At 38.5% G+C, this 19,554-nt stretch overlaps 1 long non-coding RNA gene across 2 annotated transcripts in view; it reads right to left on the bottom strand.

Annotated features, from left to right (window-relative positions):
• The window catches only part of LOC122460597, a 122,292-nt gene that overhangs the window by 19,328 nt on the left and 83,410 nt on the right, over nucleotides 1-19,554 (bottom strand). Inside the window, exon 4 of one of the 2 annotated variants that reach the window (XR_006282010.1) lies at nucleotides 6,789-7,033. The exons of the other annotated variant lie outside the window; for it this stretch is intronic. This is a non-coding gene — a long non-coding RNA (uncharacterized LOC122460597). Of the gene's footprint in view, nucleotides 1-6,788; nucleotides 7,034-19,554 lie in introns of those variants that run through there. 2 annotated transcript variants of the gene reach the window in all.

Raw genomic sequence — 19,554 nt, 5'->3', positions numbered from 1 at the left:
TAGTAAATATTACCGTTAATAAAGCTTATTAACAGTTGTCAATGGGTTGGTGAAATCTCTTTCCCTTATGCTTCTATTTGCCTCCTTTGTGTGTTATTTAATTTAACAGAACTAGTAAAAACAACAGAAGCCACAAAACAGGAGCTGAAGTACAAGAAACAAAAGACTGAGTTGTAGGAAAGTTTATTTTTCCATTATTGGCTAAGTATGCAGGCATTAAAACACAAAAGGCAGCAGGGTGGGAGGAATAAGGCACACAGAATCATACAAATCAGAATGAAATAAATGAGAACTATGAAATCATTATATTAATGGGAAAGCTGAAGTAGAAAGAGAATTGTTTTTAAGTATTTTGCATGTGATTATCAAGAGAAAAATCTCCTCCTGAGCATCTATGAATAAAACATGCATTTGAACATTATGTAAACAAACAATAAATGAATGAGTTTAATTGTGACATAATATTATATTTAGAAAACATATATAATCATGGGCCTGATCCAGCAGTCTTCACTAGGCAAAATTTCCATCAATGTAAATGGGAGTTTTGCCTAAGTAAAGATTGCAGGATTAGGTCCAACATTTTTATCTGAAATTCACAACTGAAAGTCCTTCCTTCAGGCCAAACTACAATATCTCACCTTGGGTATCTTCTTAAAGTGAAGCAACCATTTTGTAATAACAAATTATTTCCTTTTCAGGAAGAGGCCTCTCTTTTAGGTCCCTGTTTGACGACAATTAGGATCTAAACAAACAAGTGTGATTTCTTATCATCTGTGTGTGTGTGTGTGTATGTGCATGCAAATATATGTATTAAGAGGATGGGGACCTAAAGAGAGAGGGCTGTTAAAATATAGAGCCACATTTGCTTTCCTTGAACAACTGATATTTTTTAGTTAAAAGTCTATGGAAATATGAGCCAACCCTTTCTTGTTTGGCCAATTGGCTTCAATGGAACTACTTCTGTTACTAAGGCGAGCAGCATTTTCACCAAATGTGGGGCCAGGCCCAGCCCCACCATGGAAAAACCTGTAGAATGGCACCAGGGGGAGAATCTTGTGGTGTTTTCCCCAGATTGCCCTATGGAATGATAGTTTCACCCTCTCCTCCACACACACAGAATGTACAGGGGGTTCAGCACCCCACACCCATGGATGTTAGGGAATCTGCTTGACAACAAAGGTTATCTGCAGGGAAGTGCCTCTACACAGTATTAGATTGGGCTGGTTGGATGATGTTCCCCCATGATGTTTCCTGCCCCATGTGTGGATCCTCAACCCTACGGAGGACCCTCTGTAGGTTCCATAATGAGGTGGTACCATAGAGATGGATGATTCCCAACCTTGGTGCTTAAAGGATCCACTCTGTGTGTGAATCTTGGTTGAAAGAAGGCACAATCTGGCCCTTAGTTATATACTTAAAGCCTAATCTTGCTGCCTTTGAATTCAAGGGGAGTAGAATTGGGCCCTAAATATATCTGGTATATAATAGTGTATAATTAGCTGTGTAGCAAACTGACCATAATTTTTTCATTCAGATGGAATTTTATTCCATAAAATATGAATGAGGAATGACACTGAAATCAAGAAAATAAAATAACCAAATGATTCTCATCTGTTGTTATTTTTATAGTGTAGTTAAACAGAAAATGGTGGGTAGAACTCTCTTTAGATGATATCACTTAATTAAGTAAAGCATCCTAATCAGATTCCCCTCCAATTGTAATAACTGTAGGGAATCAAGTACATTTCTCTATCAGAGTAGCTAGCTACACTGGTGTATTGATATTTGTATTTCAAAAATATGACACAAAAGCAATAGAAGAGAGGACATAGGCATTGAGAAGGAAGCCATATATTGTTTAGGTTCTGGGATTCCAGGACTGCCTTTAAAAACTGTTGGATTTCCTAGCTTGCATCTGAAGTTCTGTTTACTAAAATAATGTTAAGATAAGTGCTTGCATATTTGGGGGTTGACTTCATCTGCAGCAAGAGAAAGAGACAAGGTATGAGGAGGAGTCTCCCCACTTGTGGCCCTGTGCAGGGACCAAAGATAATCCCAATCCTCATGCTTCCCTGAGAACAAGGACTATTTGGATCTAGGTTGGCCATCATTGCTAGACTCCCCAGGGAAGAGAAGAGATAGAGGTCTGGGAAGGGAACGTAGCTGTAGTCTCCCCCGGACCAGAAGAGCTAGTCCCACATGGGTAGCTGCACTTCCTTGGGGCTCCTGGAGGTACAGTGTCTCAGGAAATCCCATTGATGCAGTGTAACTGCCAAGCCCCTTCTCACAGACTATGGATTAAATGCTACAATTAAGGCCTTTATATTTATAAATAATCCTTGCAGCTTTTCTCTACCCATTTATCTACTTGACTGATTAGTAATTTAAATTATAGGCTCATCACCGCATTTCTTCCACAGGGAAGATGACTTCATCTTAGAGTGGGTGACATTCATGACTGTGCACAGCGCCAGTGCAAGACCACTTAAATCCCACCTAAGACCTCAAAATAAGGCGTAAGTGTGATTTAAGTGGTGCATATGCCTTGTGTTGGCCCTCTGCACAGGGGTGAATTTCACCCTATGTAAGCATAGGTCTGATAAACATGCACTGGATAATAGGTCTAATTTGTGCTGTTTTTTTTTAAATACATAAAACTCCCTCCTGATTTCAAAGGAAGTTTTGTGTGCCTGGAACAAATATAGCATGTGGCCCACTGGCACTGGCTTCAAATGAGGCATCTTCTCCCTTTTCCCTGCCAGACTGAATCATAGCTATCTTTAAGCTAGTAGCTACATAGACACCATGTTGTTCCTGCATTATTAGCCAATAAGTGCAGTTAACCGTATTGCTAACACAAAGCATTAAAAAATCATGAGTCAGGCTCCCCAAAATCACAAGACTGGCTTTAAAATCATGAACGTTTAAAAATAATTAATGTGGTGTTCTTTTTGTGTGTCTTCTGGTGTTGCATTTCTAGGGTTCACATTTGCAAACTTTTCTCTGTAATCATGAGAGTTAGAAATTTAAGCTGATACTCTCGTGATCCCATGTGATCCCAGCAGCTGGAGTTTAAAACCTCCCCTCTCCCCATACACATTGTGAGACTGATGATAAAATCACAGGGGCTGGCAATATGAGAAAATCCTGACTCCCTGCAGACAGCCAAACTAGGTGGGATTTGTGCAAGGGACAACGTGAAGCTTGAAGGGATGTAATTTAACTGCCAACTTGCAGGCAGGCTAGATGATTGCAGCGCTAATCTCCTGTAGCTGCTACACAAGCCTATGGAATAAATAGAAAAGGAGTACTTGTGGCACCTTAGAGAGGTGCCACACGTACTCCTTTTCTTTTTGCGAATACAGACTAACACGGCTGCTACTCTGAAACCTGTCAATATGGAATAAATAGTGGCTTCTAGCCTCCACCAAGTATACAGGGACATAGTGGTGCTTCCAGGCCAGCCAAACTACAGCTGGAAGAGAGCACTCTAATCTATTACATAGGGTCCACAAAGACTCCTCTATGTGGCCACTGCCAACACTCACTGTACATCCATACTGTGAGATTTAAGTGGTGAAGAATGTTGTGCCCTCCAGTGAATGTTACTGTTAGAGTATATCAATGTGTTTGTCCTAATTCTACTGTTAAAAGTGATCCCCTCCATATTTCATATGCTATCTGGAAATGTACATTACAACACATAGAAAAATGGATATTTTTACCCTCTATAGTTAAGGAGGAAAATCTACAACTGAATAGAAATCTTGTTGGTCTCACAGCCAAGTTAATTTATTTATCTCGCACATATTTTCTCTCTCTGCTTTTAGACACATTAGAAACATTTTAGTATGAAGCTGTGCCCCTAGAATATCTCTGAGGTATTATATTTAAATAGTCATTTTCATACTCGTTTACTTATAAGCACCCCTTTCTTTGATCACTTGTAAATTCTAAGACTGTCATTAAAGACTTGTGCACTGTTACTTTTATAACACTTCTAGATCAAGCTTCTTGAGCATTTTCATGCTGTGCTCAACAGTTAAAAAGAAAAACATGACACCACAAATAATGAAATACTTTGGAACCACACACATCTCAATCAATACATTTACTGGATTTTATGAAGTTACCAGTAAGTCTTTATTTGATTTTAATCTGATTATCACATAAATGCAAGCACATTAAGTGGGCTGATGTCAGCAATCAGGACTGCTTGTTACACAACATCAGTAACAGGGACTCAGGTGCGAAACAACTGTAATTATAGGTATTTAGTCAAAATGTACATCAGTTATAACTGATTAGCTATGTAAGTCTTTATAGTTAATTGAAATACTTTATCAATGAAAGTCTCAACTAAGCAGTGCTACCAACAACATAGACATGATGAAGTTCAGTTGACAATATAATGCTTTTTAACTGTTGATACCTTTTTCTTCGATTTTTACTCTCTCTCAATTTCCTTTTTGGGTGTTTCTTGTTTTCTTACTATTTCTTTTTTAGCTGTTTTAAAAGATATTGTGTGTAACTAACTGCATGCTAAGTTTCTTTAGAGATTCATGTAATAGATAATTGAAGACAAGTTGTTCAGATGATTCATGGCTACTTGTGATAGTCTATGGCTTTAATCCCCCTTGAACTGTCATTAAATAGTCATTCTAATGTGGCAGACATAACAGAGGTGTCTTGACAATAAGACTCCATGCAGATTCCTCAAGCTCTAGGGTTTACTCATGCATTTGAAGCCTTCCAAGTGTTTCCAATGGACTTTTTACCATGTGCACTATTGCTGTCAAGTTTGGTGTTGCTAATGATATCCCTCCATTCCATATGCAGTTGCCAACTGGAGCATCCAGATGCTGTGTCAATCAACCTTTATTTGTATTTAGTGAAGTTCTTCTCTTTTCCAGGAAAGAAAGTGGCCATGTTGTTTTTAAATCATGGATCCAAGAATGTAGACAAAATGTCATGAGGTGCATGTCATACTTTAGTGACATGTATAGCTCTGTAGTATCCACTACATATTATGCACCAATGCCAGCAATACCTTATCAGCTGCTGGTCATATTAACTGACCTTAGAGAAGGTTTTTCTTTAGCAGGCATATAAAGAGTATGATTTGGTTGCTGTCAGCATCTAAGTTCATTACCTTAGCTGTACTATCAATTGGCTATAAAATGGCACACAGACTCCCAATCAGGAGCCATGCTGCAGGTTTACACTGGACCAGATGTCGAAATCTTGAATTGCTATGAGCTGCTCATTCAGACCTTCCAGCATGTGCAGCAGAGTGGAATTCCATCATCTCACCCGTTTGCTTCAGCTGATGGAGGAGAGAATTCACTATGCACCTGGAACAATCTGAGTAAATACCTTACTGAGCACAACTGGCTAAAAAGGCTGTAGAGCTTATGACCACAATGACCATCTTCTCAATTCCTTCCCCTTGCTCGCTACTCCCAGAAACCCTTTATAACTAAAGTGCAGTGTGACACATGATACACAGAGAAACCCATCAGGCCCAGAGGCATCATCATCTAATATCACAGGCCTGGAGGGAGAGGATGCCTAGTCACCAAATCTGCTATGTCTGTTTAGAGCTTGTTCAGAAGATTTAATGGCAGTATGAAGCTGTACATACACAGCATGGCCATAAGCCAGGTATTGCTGCTCCTGCCAAAGTTGACCCACTGGCCACTCACATACACGTATACAGTGGCCTGACCATTGTGATGAAGTGAGCAGTCTTATCTTCCCATGTGGCCAAAATATGCCTCACTGCTGTGTGCACTACTCTGAAAATCCCTGGCACTGTCTTAGTAGAGAAAAACATATGACTTTGCACCTGCCAGTGTAGACGTACAACTGTCATCAGCACTCCAAAGCCCTCTATCTTCACATGTAAAAAGGGGAATACAACAGAGGGGGACAATCATACCAGCACACCCCTTCTTTGATCAGGAGTGCACTAACATTTCAAAAGATGTTCCTTATATTGAAAAATATATTTGTTCTTCATGTGGCTCAGCATTACAGAAGTGCCCAGGCATTTCACACCAATACTTTGGATAATCCGCAGTCAGTAATATGATGTAAACTATTTATATTGTGACGGGCATATGACTGCTGGTACATGGGACTGTAAATCAGATGGTATGAGGATTTGTCTATTAAAATAAGTATCCATTACAAATATGCTGCTTAACTGTATAAAGATGGTACACTAAGTTCTGAATATAACCACTAGTTTACATTAGCATTTTCACTGCTGAATGGTGATTTGACTGTGTTGGGCCTTCCAATGCAGCATGAAATACTAGTAATGCTAACTTTTTAGGGGCAGCATGAAAATGGTTTGTATCATCAATCACCTTACTGCTCACTGCTGCGGGTTCCAAAATTATATATATGCTTCATCTGTACTACAAGGGAAACCAGGACATTAAAGTGAGAGTTTCTCTCCCATGGAAGCAGCCTGTTGTTTCTCTTTGCCAGGTATATACTAAAAGATGTTAGGCCTCTGATTTCCCTTATAAAATTAAAAGAGGGCAAGTGAGAGAAAAAATAACCAACTAATATAGTTCCTGCTAACTGGGGAATGATGAGAATGCCAAAGTTATTAAGCCACTTTAGGCAAAAGTATAGCAGACCCAGTTTAGCAGTTTTTCAGGCTAAATTTACAGGGCTCACTGAGAAAACACATATTGTGGGTTTTCCACCGAAAGACTAATCCAGTGCAAAACTCAATATCCTTCATGGAAAACTTCAACTTTTCACTGACATCCAGATTTAGTACATGAAACTGTATGTCTACCTGCAAGGAAAGCTTCACAAATACAAAAATAAAAATTTGAGCAGAATATCATGTTTGTGAGAAAAATTCAGACATTGGTGGAGGATGATTTCTAGTACTTTTGAGCTGTAAATTTCACAGAGTTGTAGCTGATCTGTCTTCCTGCCAAAAGTTGTTAGTATGGTATACCAGCACTAACCAGTTCAGTTTCAAGTCCTGGATCCAACCATACATCTGAAAGGGGATGCAAGTGAGATATTTTTGTGGGATATATGCTTATTCTGTTGATCTGCTGTATTCTGTCATACTCCCAAATACGCTCAGATCTAGATCTACAAGCCATTGACCACCCTTAATGCACATGAGGAACTCCCACTGACCTCCATGGAAGTTATGAGGGTAGTTCATCAGATCCCCTGTATTTCTGAAGCTGAAGCCTCAAAAGGTGAAACGTCATAAATCAAAAATGGGCATTTTCAGTATACTACCTGGCAAACATGCTTTTTAGAAAAATAAGTTATTTCTTCACTTATGTGGTATACCACTCCTTCAGTCTCCTTACATGCCACTGCGCTCAATAGGGAGCTCACTTAAAGATCAATGGCCCTGTATTTTTGGACCTAAATTTGCTAGCATAACCAACCCCAGTTTCAGTTAAAAAAAGCAGCATATGGAATTGGGATACATCCTGCAGATTTTGATTTCATAAACAAAAACAAATAAAAAGAATACATTTAGAAATATATTTTAAACAATATTGCATTAACATTTTACATTACAGATGTGTGATATTAGCAAAATGGATATAACAGCAGTTAGATGTTTCACAAAATTTTGTTTCACCTGATTACATCATAGTTCAAATGGCTAAAACATCTTTTTGAGGTTACATATTTTCATTGGGCCAAATCCTTTAGTCTTTATTCAGTCCTTACTCAGGCAAACACCCATTGAAGGCATTCACCTCTGCCAGTTGTGCGGTCATTGAACCTAACTGAAATTAGTAGCAAAGCTTCCATTGTGTTCAATGGGACTAAGACCAGGCCATTATCACCTCAGGATGGGGATAGCAAGGCAAGAACAGAGGCAATGGAGACTCTGTATGCAAAGACAAAGTCACACAGTGAAAGACAACACCCCTTCTGTTAGACTTGAATTCTCTCTCTCCCCCCTTTTTGGTTTTAAATTCTGTTGAGGATTTTGAATCCAAAGTGATGTGCACTTGGAATACTCTAAAGCAATTATATTAAATACTATAGATTTCAGTAGTGAAGTACAGTATAGCCTTTGCACCACTGGCACAAAGCAATCCTAAAACTGATGGAGCTGAACATGAGATTATCACCACACTGTCAGGGGATGTTCCAGCGTAATACTTCATATGACAGCGTCAGCCCAATTGTGTATGTAGGATACCAGGCTGGGAAAAAGAACGTGACCAGGGCTTCCATCACCTTGGGGAAATTAACAGCTGGTGCAGATTAAAGCAGCTTTTAGAGATGACCCAGCACACAACTAGCTCAGGACTGAGGGATTGCAAAACTTTTTTTAAAGCCTTCTGAGCTGCAGAACTGCCATACCTGCAGTCAAAGATCTGGATCATTAGGTTGATAGGGGAAAATATTGTCTATCTATCCTAAGCAGCCATGGACAAAACAAATTTTGGAGTTAGTGTTGCGATGGCTATTCAGATGAAAGCTGAAATCCACTTCAGTTATGTAACCTGTATATTTTCACCTGTATTTAGGTCCTATTTTAAAATCTGAATGATCTGAACTAGCTAGGCTGGAGCCCAGTCCCAGACTAGCAATTAAATACTACTTAAACCTTCAAAATCAATGCATTTGTCATGCTCAAGATGCATAGCTAATCCAATAAAACATTACTGTTAGGCTTGGAAGGATTAGATTTTTATTGGTAAATGTCAGTAAACATCCATTTTACCATACACACGAACCAGTGAAAAAATGTTTCCATAGGTAACAATTGACATTTACATTTAGGCAAAGTAAGAAAAAAATGCTGCTTTAGAATTTAGTAGTTTGATTTAAGGATATTTCCTGTGTATATTTTGAAATGGATGGTGACAATTTGTTGTTTAGTGGTTACAAAGCTTTAACTCTTTGAATCTCAACATCTACTGTCATGAAGTAATTAGTCTCTGACCTCCCATAATTTCCCACAACTGGGAACATTTAAATAGAGAAAAAAAATTTAAACCCATAATTTTGTGCAACTGTGAAAATTTAAAAAGATAAAAATTGAAAAAAATTGCTTAAACCAAACATCAATATTATCCATCAACATTTAAAAAATTGAATTCTGCCAAACCTAATTATTGTTGCTATTTTTAAATCTTACTAATAAAAGCAGTCATTTTATCTCTGTCAGTTATCTCCTTTTAATGAGGCTATATTTTTACTGTCTTTTAGTTTTGGTAGAAACCCTTTCCAAGCATTTTACAGAATTCCTTTGATTCATTTCAAAATTGTTTAATCAATTTTTGAAAATCATATTTGGCTGGGCTACATCTTGCATAATTTCTTGCAATGAATATTCTGTCTCTTAGCAATATGGAGCCATAACCTTTCTTGACATTCCCTAAAAAAGTTTTAGCAGTTAAAATGATCCCTTTATCTTTCTATATAAAATATTAAATATAATAGATGTCTTAAGAACAAAAGTGACCTGAAACCCAGTCAGCCTTACAGGACTCATAAAGATTAAGTTTCGAAAGTGAATTAGAAATCTTATCATCATTATCGATCCAATTGTTATTTTAAGCTCCCCAGCCCCAAACTTCTTCTGATTTCATGCTGCCTCTTTGGTTGAATTTTACTTTCTTCCTATAAAGAGGAGATACACGTTGGAAACATTTTTAGAGGGTGCAATCAGCATTTGAATTCAAAATTAACCCATTCGATTTGCACTATTTTTAATATAAGAAATTCAACAGCTAAAACAATGTGGATGTGGATTTAACGTTTTAATTTAATTAAACGCTTTTCCTCGATCTGGCTTAATTTCTTATATACGTCCCGTCACATGCTATTTACAGGATAGTCCATCTCTTAAAATGCTTTGATTATGTGAGTGCCCTTCAACACTATTTTTTATAGAACGGCTAAATGGAGCATTGCTTTGATAGTGCTATAAAATAACAGGATATAATTTTAAGTTACACAGAGCCACAAGGTGGGTGAGGTAATATCTCTTATTGGACCAACTTCTGTTGCTGAGAGAGACAAGCTTGGGAGCTACACAGTATGTCTTGGTCCAGTAAAAGATATTACCTCACCCATCTTGTCTCTCTAATACCCTGGGACCGACACAGCTACAACACTGTATATACCAATTAAAGGTCACAGGACTCTCCTGCAAGGCAGTTGTTATGGAAGATGGTAATTTTTAAAGGCAATTAAAGGATACTTTAAAACTTTTTAAAAGATACTTTTAAAGGGCCAACCCATTAACATACTTTTATTACCAATGGGATATTAGAAATCTAAAATTTACAGGGCAACAAGGATCTTTTCTCCCCCTTCCCCCAATAAAAATGGTTGTTCTCCTGAATTTCCATGTATAGATGTGGGTAAGTGAAATCACTGAAAGGAAAGTTCAGATCTGAACGCTAATGGAGGGTCCTGTTTGTTTCCAAGATTACAGGTATAAGTAATAAAACAATTTTTCGTGTTTTCGTTCTCGTATGTTCTTGTGGGTTTCATTTTATTGTGAGATGTTTACAATAGTTTTCCTTTAAACCACCCTCAAGCCCTCCCATGCGAAGGCAATGTGTACACTGCAGTCTGTGCAAATTACAACAGTGAGGGTGCTCTCCTCTCTTATCTAGTGGAGTGTGAAATAAGCCTCTCTGGTGGGCATATTAAGGCAGACTGAAATGGATATTAACAAGGTTTGTAATTAGGAACATTGAAAGCCAGTCGCACACGTTACAGGTTTGTAACGTTGTTGATGATTATTACCTTGATACAATAACCCAAAACTGCAGGTCAATGATTAAGTATAAAGCAGAAACCAGTGCCTGCAGGGACTTCTGTACCAAATGGGATGCCATGATTTTTTTTTTTAATTTCACAATGATCTATCATTGAAAGCAAGGCACTTACTGACTCCTTTTTTGGTGGAGTCTGTGCTGTATACGTTGCCTGCCCACGTTCGAGATGAACAAATGAACCACTGACAAATACAAAACACAGAGCTCTTGGAGCCTGCCCAGCTCAACTCATCACTCGCATGAATATTCATCCAACCATATGAACTTGTGGCTCGGGACAAAGCAAACAACCCCCCTCCTCTTCCTAGTTACATCCACTACCATAGGTGACTGGACCAGATTATGTGGTCATAATAGGCACATCTCTCAGCTCCGCAGAGAACTTCCTCTTTCTCTCTCCTCCTGAACTTCTCATTAAATGTAGCAGTTTCAAGAGTTTAAATTCCATCCCTTTTTGATCGTGCCCTATTTTGTACTCGCTGATGCACAAGTCTGAAAATTGATATTACAGCTTTTTATGATATAATATCCCCCTAATTGGTGCTTCATAGGGCCGTGCCTGAATTCTTTTCAATTAAGCCTAAACTACAGTAACTCTTTCCCTCTGAACATGCTAGAAAAGCCATTCAGGAAAGAGAGGACTGGTACTGCACAATTCCACAGTACCTTAATGTGTCAAAAATGTTTTCTGAAGAAAGCAACACTGTAAATGCAATCACCTACATTGGTGTCCTCATTGTTAACCAGGAGCCAAAGTATTGCTAATTGTCCTGCATTTTAGCTGGATTTTTAAAGCATTATGTAGTAAGTACACCGAAGGGTCAATTTGTGAAGTGAAATACTTAGCATGCAAAGCGTAATACAAGATGCTGTGTAATACTTGACCTCTCAGCATAATAAATGTAGCAGTGAAACGCTGTGCATTCAAGATTCACTGAATAGAGCCTTCGCAGAGGAACAAAACCAGAAAATGTTCTCTTCATTCCTTTTTTTCCCCCACTAAGCGAAAATTATTCTTTATAATGGCCATTGCAGCAATTAGCCAGCATTTGGGGAGAATAAATGTGCAGAAATAGCAATTTATTATTTTAAATGAGATTTTTGTATGGAGCCTGCAAATTACTTGGAGGTATATGAATAATTGTTGCCTTAGCTTTATGCTACAGAATAGGGTGTGGGTGGGTATAAAGATTTCCTATTTGCAGTTAAATGTTTGGACATTTTATAAATTTTAATTTCTCTCACAGTCTGTCTCGATTGACCCTGCTTTCCCCCTGATCACTTCATGTATGACTGGAAGCAAGTGTGCAGATGATGGGAGCTTTCCAATTAGAGGTATTTAAAAAAAACAACACATCAAACAACAACCAAGCCTACAAATGTGACATAAGTGCAATCAAGTTTTACTCTGGAAGTTACAACAGGGTGTTTTGAATTTAGCCCTTCCCCCTATCAATACATTTAAATAATTCAACATGTTTGGTGGACAGTTATCTTTATTCTCTACATCTGGAAGCCTAATTGGAATCTTAGATACACATTTAAAATGTTTTATTCTTGCAGAAATAAACTCTGCCAGGCCTTTCCGATTCACGTAATTAGTCTGAAGTAGAGTGAAAGCGTTGCACTTAACTTTATCATTATAAAGTGGACAAAGTTTTGTGAAGATGAAATTAAGAATCTTGCAGAGGAAGTTTGGTAAATTCTAGCTTCTGGCATGGTATCGTGGAGTCCTTTTATTTCAGTGAAATTAAAGGTTGTTCATTGAGAACAGCTGAAACAGAAGGCAGTGCAGAGTTCTAGAGACACAGAGTAGTTTTACTCTGAACAGTGGATCTTCCTGCACTGATCTCTGTAAATTTTTGTCTTGCAGAAAAATCTGGAGAATGAATTTAAAATGTATAACTAGAAACTTGCCTGCACCAGTGATCCACCTCACCCTTCACCCCTAACTCTTCCCATGCACCCCCTCTTCCCTAAATCCAACTGTTCTGCTCCTGAACAAAACTGCCTCTGATATTGTGGTTTCTTGGGCAGCCAAATAGGATTTTGTGAAGAGAGGCACCTAGTTTGAAGACCTGCATAACTCCAGAAATTAAGAATCCCCTCACTCTAACTTCTCATGTTTGCATAATTTAAATTGTGACAAGTACTTCCTACATCTTTTATGCTACAACAAGGGAGAGGCTTCTCTGTAAATAAAGTTAGTTTCCTCTCTTAATTGTTTAAGAGATTAAAGAGGCTAGGGCTTTTTATCTTGGAAAAGAGGAGACTAAGGGGGGATATGATAGACATATATTAAATCATGAGTGGTGTAGAGAAAGTGAATAAGGAAAAGTTATTTACTTGTTCCCATAATATAAGAACTCGGGGCCACCAAATGAAATTAATGGGCAGCAGGTTTAAAACAAATAAAAGGAAGTTCTTCTTCACACAGCGCACAATCAACCTGTGGAACTCCTTGCCTGAGGAGGTTGTGAAGGCTAGGACTATAACAGGGTTTAAAAGAGAACTGGATAAATTCATGGAGGTTAAGTCCATTAATGGCTATTAGCCAGAATGGGTAAGGAATGGTGTCTCTAGCCTCTATTTGTCAGAGGGTGGAGATGGATGGCAGGAGAGAGATCACTTGATCATTACTTGTTAGGTTCACTCCCTCTGGGGCACCTTGCATTGGCCACTGTCAGTAGACAGGATACTGGGCTGGATGGACCTTTGGTCTGACCCAGTATGGCCATTCTTATGTACTTATGTTTATATATGATAATAAACTATAATGAATAATAAAATACCTGCACCCCTTAGGGGTCTGACCCTGCATATCCCAAACCTCCATCAACTTTACAGTATACAAGTTCAACGTGAGCCCTCTATTTAAAACCGTGCAATCAGGGTTTCTCAAACCCTGATAAATAGAAAGGGTCACTCCCACCCCACATTCCAGAAGACACTGCTGATCACAGTGAACCAAAATATATTATGAACATACCCTAGTAAGGGGTAGTGCAATTTTAATAATTTCTTCATGTTTATGGTATAACCCCTATTTTCAGTGGGTGCATCTGACAAGAAAATAAAGCAAGCTTCAGAATAGTCCACAAAATGAACAGCCATGGGTAACTGTGAACAAGTGTAGAAAGATATAATGCAAATACCTGTATTTTAGATGCTTTAAGGTCTTACAGTATAAGTGTCCTAGTAAACAAAAAGAAATTGCTATTGTTATTGATGGAAATTGAGTTTCTCCTGATTTAGAGTGTGAGAACAGAATCAGGCTCCAGTATTCACTCTCTCTCTCTCTCCACATAAATTGTGGTAATATCCATATGATATATTGCAGAGTCAAGTGATAAGTTTTACTTACCATGAACATTTAACAACTTCACTTGCACTCTGCCCACTAATCCATTTCCTCTGAAACTTCACACAACCTTTCTCCCTTTTAAAAGAAATTAAGCAGCCACAAAATTTTATTTCTCACCCTCTCTACTTGGAAGTGCAGCAGGAGCATATTCATTCCTTTACAAGTGACAACTCCGCTGTATATCTCCTGATCATGCCGAACTAGAAATAGCTTGGGCCAGATTTTCCAGTCAATTTGTACCAGCAGAAAATTTGGCTTAGGAGCTTTATACCCCTGGAAAAGGGAAAGTATAAGAAGATTTGCTTCTGGCCCTCAGAAGTCCCAAGATATCGGATGAATTTAGGTAAATTTTACATGCTTTAAGACCATATTAGTAATATTTTTTCCTCTTCTTCGGAGGTCCATACAGTTGGATTCACGGCAATAGGGGAGCCAGTTCTAACAGGAGAAGGTATACAAAAATCAGTCCCAATAAAATTATGAAAAGCTCTCAACACTCTTTTAAAAATTGTTTTTCTGTAAAATTCACGGCACAAAATAAATAATATATTTGTACCATACTGTGTAAACTCATTTAGGATAACTTGTATAATTCACTCATGGCTTCACCCATTGTTGAATAATGTGGCCATACCAAACTCCTGCTGAGAGCACCCTTATACCATGCCATTGCATTTTGTATGCCAAATATTATATTTACGTGCCAGTGCAGTGCTTAAGAGCTCATTATATGCCATATCAACTTTACCCATGCAGTCATGACTGGCACCTCCAGACTATAAAAATGCAAAATAAAATAGGATTCAACAGTATTTTCTATAATTTTTGTTAGTTTCACCATAAAAATGTTTCTTGGCAGTATATTTTTAATACATTTAAAAAAGACATGATGTTTCTGCTGGGTTACAAAGAGCAGATCATAGAGTCACTGGAACACTAAACAAACCTGCTTATGTTTTGGTTCTCAGAAACCTTTGCTATGTTTGTGTCTTCTCTTGGGGTGTGCAAGAGCAAACAAACAGTCAGGGATTATTACAGTACTCTTTTTAAAAGCATATTTATATTTATGAAAACTAATGGCTAATTAAAATAAATCCCAAAAGCTATCTGCAATATTACTTAGTAAAAAACCAGTAGGCTAGAAGTCTAGAAAAATAAGATTTTCTTGTTCTGCTTTTTTAAATGAATTATTATTATTATTATTATTTTCAAAGTATTCATTTCTGTGCCTCAATGGTTACTTCCTTTTACACACACCTCAAAGTAGTGCAAGCTCTAACTGCAGTGAAGTTAGCAAAAACACTTAAAAAGAGGTAAGGGCTCCAAGCTGTTTGTGTCAAAACATTTCTTAATTCAAAACCAAATTAAAATATGTTATTTTTCTATACTACTATAACACCAAAGAAGGTGTAACTTCTGCACTAAGGACTGCTTATATGTTTGTTTTACAGATGCTAAGATATCCTTCAAAGGCTCAAGAATCTTTGAACTGGTAAGGGTTAACCAATATGTCTAAAACAAACATAGGGCCAACATTTTCAAATAAACTTTGGCACCTTAATTCATATTTAGGCATTTAAATCAAAGAGGCCACAATTCTCACAACTTATGAAAATTAGAGCATTTTAATTTAACTCCCTAAATATGGATTTAGGTGCCTAACTGTAGGCAATTATATTTTTTAAATTTGTATATTTGTATATCTACCCACCATTTTCCAGAGATGTCAAATCAAATCCCTTGCTGTGATGAATGTCATTGCTAGAAATACCATTTCTGGAGACATAATGAGCCAGACCAACTCCTGGTGAACTAAGTTGCAAGCTCATTAACTTCAATGAGTTTCCTCATGAATTTGGCCAACCATTTCTGGACAGAGTTAGGGGTGTATCAATCCTCCCATTCCTAAACAGGCTCATAAAGAAGCTAGCAAAAAGGCCAACTGCATCTAACTGACACTAACATTCTAGATCTGGCCCAGACTGAATTCAGGCCAGGACTCAGAACTGAAACTGCTTTAGTGGTACTGATGAATATTTTCCTTTGTCAATGCATAGAAGACAAACATTCATCCTTCTTGAGCTCTCTGCAGCATTCAACACTGTTGACCATGAGAATCTGCTGTCTCACCTGAGAGAGGTGGCAGGGGTCCAAGGTAATATGCTAAAATGGTTTGAGCCCTTCCTGGAGGGACATACCCAATGAGTATTGATGGGAAACTGCACCTCCACTGCTAGACCCATCACCTATGGACTTCCATAATGATCAATACTCTTTCCAATCCTTCTCAATATCTACATGAAATCACTAGGTGAATTCAAACAGATGATGTGGACTCATCTGCCAGCAGTATGCATATGATATACAGCTCTACCTATCCTTCACCACATACAGCCACTCCACTACACCAATGTGGCCCAGTGCTTGGATGAAATCGACTCTTTGATGAAGAACAGATGATTGAAGTTGAACTCATGCAAGACAGAGGTGATGCTGGTGGGCAGAGGAAAGTATGGTGCAGTCTCTGTTGGTTGATGATATACACCCATAATTGGCCAATTCAGTGCATAGTTTGAGTACATTTGGATTCCTTGCTGACATTGATCTTTTACATAGCAGCATCTGCAAATAACACTGTCTACAGACTCGGCTTGGTTAGGAAGTTCTGTTGCATTCTGGCGGACAAAAACCTGGCCTCATTTATTCACACCTTTGCTACCTCTTGGGTGGATTATAGCAGTGCAATATACCTGGGCACGAAGCCTTCAGCACTTAGGAAACTCCAACTAATACAGAATGCTGCAGCACATCTCAGCAACACAGCCTACCACAAACATATCAGACCTGTCCTCTGCTCTCTACACTGACTTCCTTTCAAATCTTAAATCAAGTTCCAGGTCTCACACCTTCTCTTCAAAGCACTCCATGGCCTCAGCCCGGGGTAGCTAAAAGCTCTGGGACAAAACTTGGTTGACAACTATGTTCCACTGGCACAATGGAACTTTCAACAATAAAAGTAAAGCTCCTCTGTGTGAGACACAGAATCTTCTCCATGGGTCATCCAAGACTGTGGAATGAAATCCCACAGGAACCGAGGATCATCGTGAACCTCACCACTTTCTGCTCCAAGTACAAGATGCATTTCTTTGACCTTCCCTTCTCCAATATAAACACATAGCAATAGATATATATATATATTTTTAAAAAGACACACTACTAAAACAAGACACTCCACAACATATTCTTCTCCCTTTGGGGAGAGGATGAGAGAACAAACACATGATAGATATGTAGTCATGTTGCTTAATGCACTACCTGAAGGAGCTTAGATACTACAGTAATGAGTCAGATAAATGCATCTGGGATGATTTAGTTGGGGATTATAGATTCATAGATACTAAGGTCAGAAGGGACCACTCTGATCATCTAGTCCGACCTCCTGCACAGCGCAGGCCACAGAATGTCACCCACCACTCCTATGAAAAACCTCACCCATGTCTGAGCTGAAGTCCTCAAATCATGGTTCAAAACTTCAAGGAGCAGAGAAGCCTCCCTCCAGTCAACCATGCCCCATGCTACAGAGGAAGGCGAAAAACCTCCAGGGCCTCTCCAATCTGCCCTGGAGGAAAATTCCTTCCCGACCCCAAATATGGCAATCAGCTAAACCCTGAGCATATGGGCAAGATTCACCAGCCAGATACCCAGGAAAGAATTTTCTATAGTAACTCAGATCCCATCCATCTAATATTCCATCTCAGGGGATTTGGCCTATTTACCCTGAATATTTAAAGATGAGTTACTTACCAAAATCCCATTATCCCATCATACCATCTCCTCCATAAACTTATCGAGTAGAATCTTAAAACCAGATAGATCTTTTGCCCCCACTGCTTCCCTTGGAAGGTTATTCCAAAACTTCACTCCTCTGATGGTTAAAAACCTTCGTCTGATTTCAAGTCTAAACTTCCTGGTGGCCAGTTTATACCCATTTGTTCTTGTGTCCACATTGGTGCTGAGCTTAAATAATTTCTCTCCCTCTCCTATATTTATCCCTCTGATATATTTATAGAGAGCAATCATATCTCCCCTCAACCTTCTTTTAGTTAGGCTAAACAAGCCAAGCTCCTTAAGTCTCCTTTCATAAGACAAGTTTTCCATTCCTCGGATCATCCTAGTAGCCCTTCTCTGTACCTGCTCCAGTTTGAATTCATCCTTTTTAAACATGGGAGACCAGAACTGCACACAGTATTCTAGGTGAGGTCTCACCAGTGCCTTGTATAACGGTACTAAAACCTCCTTATCCCTACTGGAAATGCCTCTCCTGATGCATCCCAAAACCGCATTAGCTTTTTTCACAGCCATATCACATTGGCAGCTCATAGTCATCCTATGATCAACCAATACTCCAAGGTCCTTCTCCTCTTCCGTTACTTCTAATTGATGCGTCCCCAGCTTATAACTAAAATTCTTGTTATTAATCCCTAAATGCATAACCTTACACTTCTCACTATTAAATTTCATCCTATTACTATTACTCCAGTTTACAAGGTCATCCAGATCCTCCTGTATAATATCCCGATCCTTCTCCGAATTTGCAATACCTCCCAGCTTTGTATCATCTGCAAACTTCATTAGCACACTCCCACTTTTTGTGCCAAGGTCAGTAACAAAAAGATTAAATAAGATTGGTCCCAAAACCGATCCCTGAGGAACTCCACTGGTAACCTCCCTCCAACCTGACAGTTCGCCTTTCAGTAGGACCCGTTGCAGTCTCCCCTTTAACCAATTCCTTATCCACCTTCTGATGTTCATATTGATCCCCATCTTCTCCAATTTAACTAATAATTCCCCATGTGGCACGGTATCAAATGCCTTACTGAAATCTAGGTAAATTAGATCCACTGCATTTCCTTTATCTAAAAAATCTGTTACTTTTTCAAAAAAGGAGATTAGGTTGGTTTGGCACGATCTACCTTTTGTAAAACCATGTTGTATTTTGTCCCATTTACCATTGACTTCAATGTCCTTAACTAATTTCTCCTTCAAAATTTTTTCCAGGACCTTGCATACTACAGATGTCAAACTAACTGGCCTGTAGTTACCTGGATCACTTTTTTTTCCTTTCTTAAAAATAGGAACTATATTAGCAATTCTCCAATCATTCGGTACTATTCCTGAGTTTACAGATTCATTAAAAATTCTTGCTAATGGGCTTGCAATTTCAGGTGCCAATTCGTTTAATATTCTTGGATGAAGATTATCTGGGCCCCCCGATTTAGTCCCATTAAGCTGTTTCAGTTTCGCTTCTACCTCTGATATGGTAATATCTACCTCTATATCCTCCTTCCCATTTGTCATGCTACCATTATCCCCAAG

Source organism: Dermochelys coriacea, chromosome 6 (genome assembly GCF_009764565.3).
Source record: "Dermochelys coriacea isolate rDerCor1 chromosome 6, rDerCor1.pri.v4, whole genome shotgun sequence".
Classification (NCBI taxonomy): domain Eukaryota; kingdom Metazoa; phylum Chordata; order Testudines; family Dermochelyidae; genus Dermochelys; species Dermochelys coriacea.
This window is presented reverse-complemented; position numbering and strand designations above follow the sequence as displayed.